The sequence below is a fragment of the Phascolarctos cinereus genome, unplaced genomic scaffold, assembly GCF_003287225.1.
Source record: "Phascolarctos cinereus isolate Bilbo 61053 unplaced genomic scaffold, phaCin_HiC Scaffold_3;HRSCAF=262, whole genome shotgun sequence".
In the NCBI taxonomy this organism is placed as follows: domain Eukaryota; kingdom Metazoa; phylum Chordata; class Mammalia; order Diprotodontia; family Phascolarctidae; genus Phascolarctos; species Phascolarctos cinereus.
This window is the reverse complement of record NW_027555736.1, coordinates 204,275,504-204,285,421: the sequence shown is the minus strand read 5'-3', so window position 1 is coordinate 204,285,421 and position 9,918 is coordinate 204,275,504. Positions and strand designations below refer to the sequence as shown.

General features: G+C 40.6%; 1 long non-coding RNA gene across 1 annotated transcript; it reads right to left on the bottom strand.

Annotated features, from left to right (window-relative positions):
• Positions 1-2,334: 2,334 nt before the first annotated feature.
• LOC144456341 (uncharacterized) lies at positions 2,335-8,592 on the bottom strand. The gene is made up of 2 exons (XR_013485424.1): positions 7,376-8,592; positions 2,335-6,021 (listed from the first exon to the last, which is right to left on the bottom strand). It is a non-coding gene; the product is annotated as an uncharacterized LOC144456341 (long non-coding RNA).
• Positions 8,593-9,918: the final 1,326 nt, after the last annotated feature.

The following is a 9,918-nucleotide window of genomic DNA, read 5'->3' as shown; positions in this document are numbered from 1 at the left end:
GAGCTCAACCAGTAGCAAAAAAAAGAGACCCAATCAATACCCTTCTGGTGCTTGAGATCCCTGAGCAAGAGATATGACAGGGATGGCCCCGAGAGAGCAGGGTCAGAATCAATCACGTTAAACCATAAATATCATATAGTGACAATTCAGCTCAACACAGGCTGTTAGAGCCATATGTGCTCTGAGACATCACACACACGAATCAATTCATTTTACAGATGAGGATGCTGAAGCCCAGGGAGGGTAACTGAAAGTGATTTACTCAAACCCACATCAAAGTGCTTAGCCATTGGCAGATCTAGGACCAGCCCCTCGGCCAGCTGAATCCCAGGCCAGTGCTCTTTCTGTTAAGCCATGGTGCATCAACAGGTTCCTCAGTCCTGTATTAATCACCTCCTGTGTGTGCAGAAACAGTCAGGTGCTGGAAGAGATGAAAAGTTTAAATAATCCACAGTCTTTCTCTCTCATGGTGCTCACTATCTACAGATAACTGGGGATTGGGAAAGGGACCGACCAGACTTGTGATTTCATTGGTAAAAGACATGCCCACATGAGGAAACTCTTGCTACAAATCCAGGTCAGCACCTTTTGTGCAACTTACAGTTCATTGATTCAGGTTATCTCCTACAAGTTTCCATGATATCCAGGCACATTTATATAAGTAGAGAACACGGGCAGTAAGAGATACTAGAAACAGGTCTCAGAGCCTAAGCTTGAAAGGTGCCTTTAACCCAACCTAGAAAAAGCTTTTTACTCAATTTTTTAAGTCTTCCTATAGAAATGATTTTATGCAACCTAATCTAGAATTTCTTTGAATCTCTTCATAGCTAAACAGTTCACTCTCTCTGTTGTGCTCCATTAATGTTAATTTAACCGTTCATTCTTAGGTCAAAGTAAATTTGGCGTTGTGGAAAAGATGCTAAATGTGTAGAGAGAAGAGATCCAGTTTGAATCTTGGTTCTTACAATAGGAAAGTCACTTAACCTTTTTTAGCCTCAATTTTCCCATCTGTAAAGTGGGGGTGATCAGACTTGTACTAGTTGTCTCAAAAGATTATGGTGAGGAGAATGCTTTGTAAAATTTAAAAGTGCTTTTTTTTGGGAAGCAAAAAAGTGGAAACAAAGTGGTTGCCCATTGATTGAGGAATTGCTAACAAGATGATATGTGAATGTGATAGAATGTTACTAATGAGAGAAATAAATGAGAGAAATGATTGTCTCTCTCATATTAACAATCAATTATTGAATTAGGACAGGATTTTTTCAGAAGTTTGTAGGTGGTTCAGTCTCTGAAGGACATTGTTGATGGATGAGATTGCCCAAATCCCCAGGGTACCTTGGACCCTGGCTGGGAGAACCCACCCAACTAAAGAACCTTACAAAAAATTTAATCTAAGATGAAATCTGGCCTATTGTGTTTTAGTCAGCTAGGTCTGAGGAGGGTGGAACCCTTTTGTCTAGCTCGCCCTAGGCAGGGGTACTCTGGACAAGAGATAAATCTCTTTGTTCAAGACTAAGTGATCAGAGTCATGTCCCTTAGCCCTTCATTAGAATAAACCCATCTTTAGGGGAAGCTAGGTGGCAATAGAACATGGGCCCTGGATGCAGGAGGACCTGCATTCAAATCCGGCCTCAGACACATAACACTTACTAGCTGTGTGACCCTGGGCAAGTCACTTAACCCCATTGCCTAGCCAAAAAAAAGAAAAAAAAAAGAATAAGCCCACCTTTCAACATAATCTTCATTCTTCTCATTGTTAACCAATCAGAGTTGATTGCCCACCCTCAGAAATACCTACTTTTCCCAGGGCATATAAGTATTGATTAGATACCATGAGGGGTCTTTGGCATTTAAGAGTGCCACTGATCAATTATCCTCCAACAGTGATTAATTACCCAGAAACTATGTCTCTAGAATTTTTTATACATCACACTATGCAGTAAGAAATACCAAATATGAATACTTCAGAGAGGTGGGAAAATTTACAACAGAATGATAATGAAATCAGCAAGAAAGCCACACACAAAAACTACAATACGCAAATGAAAAGTTCGCTGAAAAAGAATGTAGCCTCTGAATAATGATCTGAGAGAACAAATAACAAACCAATAAGACATATTTCTTTCTTGTAATGGGAGGGAGAAACCACTGGACAGAATGTCGCATACATGGTTTGTCACTATCAGTTTTTGCTTAAGTTTTTCTTTGTTACTATTGAGGATCTCTGTGTGTGTGTGTGTTGGTTTATGTAAGAAAAATCATCAATAAAATGTATTTCAGAAAAACACAAAGCAATGCTATACAAATGAGACATAATCCTATTTTTTCATATGATAATGGTAATATAATCATTTTATTTTCCTTTCAAAATATTCTAGTTTATCAAGCTGGAAGGACTTTGAGTATGGCATCAGAGATTCAATATTCCTCCTGTCCTAAGACTAACTCGGCTAAATATAAATATATTTATCACCAACAAGTTGTGCATTGGGTAATGAATTATTTAGTCATGGCAACCTATTACCTCACAGTCCCCACAGACTTGGCCACTCCTAGATCGCTCCCACTGTCTTTCTGTATATAAGGTCCATCTTGTCTCCATTAAGTTGGTTAGATTCTTATTATCGAGCCACTCCTCAGATTTTTACAATCTAGCCAATAGCTCATAGATGCTCAGATTTTTTAAGAGTCTGGCTAATATGGTGGATCTTTAATAAACCTTGTCTGTCTTTGGCTGAAAGAAGGCTTGGGTAGAATTCTTTTGGACAGGACCCACATGTCATGATCTCGGAGTCCCCGTACCCCTAAACCTTCTAGACTTCATTACTGGGACATGAAGAAATAGTGAAGGGAGTAATTAAATAAGCTTGGTGAGGTCAAGGAGACCTCAAAGCAATGGATATTTCTTAGTTTTTTCAAAAAATCTTCAGTCATTCAACATGCATTTACTAAGTGCCTCTTTGTAAAACACTTTGTGTCAAGAGTTTCTTGTAAGGGGAGGTCATGTCACCTTTAAGGGCTTTTTGTCCTTTACCCCTTGTTCAGTATAAAAAGGTTGCTATTTATCATTAGCAAAGGGCTGGTTTATCAAAGTAGTGAGTGCCCTGTGCTTTAGAAAAATCACTTTGGCAGCTGAATGGAGAATGGACTGGAGTGGGGAGAGGCTTATGGTAGACAGATTAATCAGCAGGCTATTGCAATAGTCCAGACATGAGGATGTGAGGGCCTATACCAAGGTGATAGTAGTACCAGAGATGAGAAGGGAGTATGTGTTATATGAGAAGTTACATGAGACTTATATGAGAAGGGAGGAGATGTTACAAAAGTGAAATTGATAGGCCTGAAAACATGATGGATGAGTTTACTTTATCTCACTAACTCCATGCCTTATTCATTTTTTATCCTACAGGATTATACTTGTTTTTGCTGGATAGGTTATTCTTGGCTTTAATTTTAGATCCTCTGCCTTACTGAATACCATATTCTAAGCATTCTATTCCTTTATGTTGCTATGGCTTGTGTAATTCTGATTGTGGTTCCACGGCATTTGAATTCTTTCTTAGTGGCTGTTTCTAGTATTTTCTCCTTTACCTGAGAGTTCTGGATTTTAATTAATTAGAATATTTAATTAATTATAATATTTCTGAGAGTTTTAATTTTGGGGTTTCTTTCAGATGACCAGTGGATTCTTTCAGTTTATACTGTCCCCTCTAGTTCTAAGATATCTGGTCAGTTTTCTTTTTTAATTTTTTGAAATATGACATCTTGGGTCTTTTTTAGTTCATGGCTTTTAGGCAATCCAATGATTCTTAAATAATCTCTCCTCAACCTGTTTTCAAGGTCAGTTGCTTTTCTTATATTTTACATTTTTTCTTTTATTTTTTCCCCTAGTTTTTTGACTTTGTTTTTACTGTTTTTTTTATGTCTTGTGGAGTTATTAGCTTCGATTTGGATGATTCTAACTTTAATTCTAATCTTAAGTAAAGTTTTGTAACCTCTTTTAAAAAGCTCATCCTCTTTGCATTACTTTCTAGCATAGCTCTTATTTTTTCCCCCCATTTTTCCCTCTACTACTCTTATTTGGCTTTTAAAATCATAGTTTTGATTCTTTTTAAAAATCTCTTTCTTTAACTCTTCTAGAAATTCCCATTGGCCTTGTGTCTAATCTGCATTTTTCTTTGAGGTTTTGTTTATCAATGTTTTCAAATCATTGTCTTTTTCTGTATTTGTGTCTTGAGCTTCACTGTCACCATAGTAAGCTCCTTATGGCCAGGTTCTTTATAGTCTTATATAGTCTCACAGTCCTGTTAATTTTTTTCATGGTGTCCTTGGACCAAAATAAATACTTAAGAATTTAGGTCCAAACAATTTAATAAGTATTTATATTTTTTAAAGTTATTAACTATTTTTAACATTCACATTGTATAAATTTTGAGTTCTGAATTTTCCCACTCCTTCTAGCCCCTCCTCCACTCATTGAGAAGGCAAGCAATATGATATCAATTGTACATGTGAAATCATGCAAAATATATTTCCATAGTAGCCATATCGCCAAAAAAAAAAGCAAGAAAAATAAAGTTAAAAAGTTATATTTCAATCTGTACTCAGAGTTTATCAGTTTTTTCTCTGGAGGTGAACAGCTTTTTTTCAGCAACTTCATGCCTTTTCAATGGCTGTCTTTCATATCTGAAATAGGTATGGAACATTCTTCCTCCTCACCTATGACTACTTGGTTTCCTTGGCTTCCTTCAAGATTCAACTCAAATCCCAGGTTCTGAAGGATGCCATTTCTAGTCTTCCCTCCCCTCAACTGCTAATATCTTCCTTCTGAGATTATCTAGCACCTGTATATATGTAGTATAGACACAGTTGTTTTGCATTTTGTCTCTGCCATTAGAAGTCAAGGACTAAGTTTTTGCCTTTCTTTGAATTCCAAGCACTTAGCACAGTACCTGGCACACAGTAGGGTGCTTAATAAATACTTGTTGACTAACTACCAGGCACTGTACTGAGTGATCGAGATACAAATAAAAGTAAGCAAAGCAGACAGTCCCTGTCCTCAAAAACTTTACTTTCTTTTTTTCCCCCCTAAATTTAAGTTCTCAAAAGAGAGTTTATTGAATTTAATGGCATTAGTATCCTTCTACTGCAATAAATTCCATGGTTTATGTTCTAGTATTTTCATATAAATAAATAATATATATGTGTGTGCATGTGTGTGTATGTGTGTCTGTACACACACATATACACACATTTCATTAAATATTTCCCAATTATATGTAAATTTTTGACATTAATTCCTTTAAAATTTTGATTTCCAAATTCTGTCCCTCTCTCCTGTTCCTCCCCTACCCCTTGAGACAGCAAGTAATATAATATCAATTATACATGTGAAGTCCTGCAAAACATTTTCCATATTATCTATATTGCAAAATAAAACACACACACACACACACACACACACACACACACACACCCCCCAAGGAAAAGAAAGTTTAAAAAAAGTATGCTTCAATCTGCACTCAGAGTTCATTAGTTCTCTCTCTCTAGTGGAAAGCAATTTTTTTTAACATTCCTATTAAACATATTTTCACATTAGTGATGTGAGTAAAAATTAGAACCAATAGAAGAATCACCAGAAAGAGGAAACAAAACACAACAGAAGAAAAAAAATAGCCAATAGTATGCTTCGATCTGCATGCAAACTCCACAGCTCTTTCTTTGGATGTAGATAGCATTTTCCATCATGGGCCTTTGGAGATGTCTTAGATCCTTGTATTGTTGAGAAGGCTTAAGTCTATCAATATTAGTCATTGCACAATGTGGCTGTTACTGTGTACAATGTACTCCTGGTTCTGCTGACTTCACAGAGCATCAGACCATACGAGTCTTTCCAGGTTTTTCTGAAGGCTGCCTGTTCATCATTTCTTATGGCACAGTAGTGTTCCATTACATTATACCACATCTTGTTCAGCCATTCCCCAACTGATGGGCATCCTCTCAATTTCCAATTCTCAGCCACTGGAAAAAGAGCTGCTGTAAATATTTTTGTACATGTAGGTCTTTTTCCTATTTGTATGATCTCTTTGAGATACAGCCCTAGAAGTGCTATTGCTGGGTCAAAGGGTATGCAAGATAGTATTTTTCATCATGGGTTCTTTGGAATTGTCCTGGATTGCTGTCTTGATCTGAGTGTAGCTAAGTCACAGTTGATCATCTTTACAATATTGCTCTTACTGTATATAGGGATCTACTGGTTCTGCTTACTTCACTTTATATCAGTTCATATAAGTCTTCCCAGGCTTTTCTGAAACCATCCCAAAGAGCTTACTTTCTAATGGGGCAAGATAACTTATAAAGTGGAGGTAAAAAGAGATGGCTGAGGTGGGGTGGAGTACTTAAGCTGAGTCATGGTATTTAGTAGGGTAGAAACATGGAGGCCTTTACTTCCCTGCCCCAAAACAAGGCAAAAGACCTATTAGAGCTAAAGGACTAAGGAAGGGAGTCAGATCATAGGTGAAGAAGTGGGGACAGTCCAAATAGAGAATGCAAGGCCTGGAATGGACTGGGACTATGTCAAATGAGAGATAACTGAACTCATGGAGGTAGATAAGATCACTAAGGGAAAAGGCTTAGAAAAAGAAGAGTGCCCAGGACACAGAATTAGGTTACAGCATGGTTAAGAATTGACAGACAGGCCAGTCATCCAGCAAAGGAAATGGAGAAGGGACAGTCAGACAGAGAAGGGGCTGGGAGGGAAGATTTGGTCAAAAAGTGGGGCACTTCAAAAGGGTGGAGAGGAGATTACTCCCTTCTCCTTTCCCTTCCAACAACTCCTGGCAACTTGCCACAGATGTGCATGGTGTCTAGGTGGCTTAGGAGGAGAATTCATGGACAGTCTCTCTGACCGCCAACTTCCTGTGCAGAGGTAGATGTTTTCATCTCCTGGGCACCATGATCTCAGAATCTAGAGGCTTCTAGCTACTGAAGTGGGATTTATTGGGTAGTGCTAGATTTGGGGACTGACCTTTGAGTGAGTAACCCTCAAATTCAAGAGTATCTAAATTCAAAACTTAGACAATAGTCTTCTACATAGAGGAAAAAGATTTCTCCAACAGCATGCTTCGTGGAGAAAGAAAACATTTACAGAGTTCCTAAGCAGTCCTACTTGGAGAATAAAGCCAGCGAGGTATTTGGGCAGTACAAGAAAGGAACTTCCTATTGAGAAATCCCCAAAGTACATCTTTTTTCAGGGGGATGAGTCTAACCATAGGGTAATGTTACAGGTCTCAGGGAAGTTGTATAGGTCTAGGAAAAGAGAGACTCACCAGAACACCTCAAAGGATTGCCCTGAAGGCCAACCCAAATTCCTTACCTTTTGGAGGGAGCTGATGGACAGTTTGAATGTAGTATGTTTTCTCTAACTGTTGATGGGCTCCCATGAGTCCTTTGCACTTTCTGCATTTTCTGTGGGGCAAAATAAAGGCTATCTAATGCTCAAAAATAAAATAAAATAAAATAAAGTGGGGCACTTCCCTGGCTGGGCCAGCACCAGCAGGTTAAGCTCTCGTATATCCCAGCCCTCCCCAGAGAATTTATTGAAGTACACTGACAGAGTCCTTCAGATTGAGCAAGGTATGAGTGGGTTGCGATCTGCATCCTGGGAGGGAAGGAATAGCCACATGAGCCTTGGCTTGCTGTAAATAACACAATTGTTAATGTTAATTTCAGGCTCTTTCTTTCATTCCATAATAGTAATGAATATAACATCTATTCAATATCGAAATGGGGATAATAATAGCACCTGCCTTCCAAGGTTGCTGTGGGGATCGAATGAGTTAATAATTGTAAAGAGCTTAGCATGGTGTCCGACACATGGGAAGCGCTACATAAATGTTTAGATGTCATCATCATCATCATTATCATCACCGGGACCCGGGCAGCAGCCGGTTTTTATTTTTCCAATCTCTGTAAGAGAGTGGTCATAAAAATCCGTAACAAGGTCAAGTGATTTGAACTGTGCTTCTTCTATCCAACCACAGATAATCACTCTTAGCTACCTCATATCCCACTCCCATACCGCCCACTACCCTCTATGTGGAGTCACCCGGCTAGCACGTGGTCCGCCCAGAAATCTCCAAACATCCCGTTGCACCCCGGGACTTGTAGTCTCCAGACTTAGCGACTCTCACACAACTTCCTCCCATTGGTCCTCCTAGACTCCGCCCCCTCACCGAGACTCCGCCAATCATCTCCGGGATGGGCACGGGGGCGTGGGAGGGCTGGCGTCTTCTTAAAGTCCCATGCTCTGGCGCCGGTTCAAGCCCGCGGAGCGATCAATCGAGGCGGAGGGAACCCCGCATCCAGACAGAGTGGAGCCAGGGCCGGCGCAGGGCTTACCGCTCGGGGCCAGGCGACCTCCCGTGACTTCTCCCGGGTCCTCCCGCTGACAGCCGCCACGCCTCCGCCTCCGCCGCCGCCTCCGAGGGCAGGTAGGCGAGCTTTGTTAGGCTTCCCCGCTGCGGGGCACCGGCTTAGTCCGGCTCCTCCTCCCTCCCCTCCCCCGGGGGTCCTCCCGGGACAGTCCGGAGATGTTTTTTGCTTTCTTTTTTGCTCTTTCTGAGTTTTTCGGTTTTAGTCGGGAATTTTCTGGGACTCTTTTTCCCTCTTCTGGAAAGACCCTGCTCGGAGAATCCTAGGCGTGGGGTTGGGAGGGACTTCGGGGGCCCAAGTCCCCATTTTACAGATAAGTAAACTGAGGCCCGGGGAGATGAAGCAACTCACTGAGTGGGGGGAGGGGGGCGATAAGAGGAAGAGCTTGGGTTTAAACGCGGGCCCTCTTGACCCCAGGGGCTTTGCTTCAATGAACAAGCATTTTATTTCCTCCCCTTCAAAAATAAAAACAAAGTCAAGCAAAACCAATTCCTGCATCGGCCATGTTCTCCCAAAAGGAGAAAAAAAGTATATCTCATTCTGCATTTTGACTTCCATCACCCCTATGCGGAGGTGATTTGTGAGCCGCCTCCTTGGTCCTTATGCTAATCAATTGATATGGTTAAGTCTTTTAGAAATTGTTTTTGCAGTGTTGATGTTATAGTATGGATTGTTCTTCTGGCGCATTAACCTTCTAACCGTCTGCCAGCCGTCACTGTCCACACACCTGTCCAAATAATAACAGCTAACGTTTATATAGAGCCTACTATGTGCCGAGCACTGTGCTCTGTATTTTACAATTATCATCTCATTTGATCCTCGTAACAACCCGAAGAGAGGTGCTTTTACTACCCCCATTTTACAAGAAGAGGAAAGTGACGCAAACAGGTGAAGTGACTTACCCAGGGACACACAGCTAGTGGCTGAGGCCGGATTTTGAACTCGGGTCTTCTGACTCCAGACTCGGCACACTCAGCACTATATTTGCTGAGCCACCTAACTTCCCACGTTCTATTACTCCGCCCTTCCCTATCCAAAAAACCGTAAGTGCCTCCATAGTGCTTCAAAGTTCTTTAGTCTCACATTTAAGGCCCGACACAATCTGGCTCCTGTGCACCCCTCTGCTCTTATTTTATATTACTCTCTTCCTGGGCTCTTTTTGTTTCAACAAAACTTGGAACTGTTTGCTGTTATCTAAACTTGACACTCATCCCCACCACTATGAGTTTACAAAGGCCTGAAGTCTTATGTCAGTCATTGTCTTTCTTTGGTGTATTTGAAATAGCTGTGAATTGGGTGTCAGTAGTGGAGTGTGAAAAACACTATTTTTGGAGTGGTGACTCTTGAGTAGAGAGGAGGGGACAGGTGCTAGGGATGTTGTAGAAGTAGAAATGACACGATTTGGTAGCTGATTGTAATGAGAACAGGAGGATATCTTTCCTTTCACCTTTTCCAAACCAAGAGATTACCATCTAATCCTCTAAA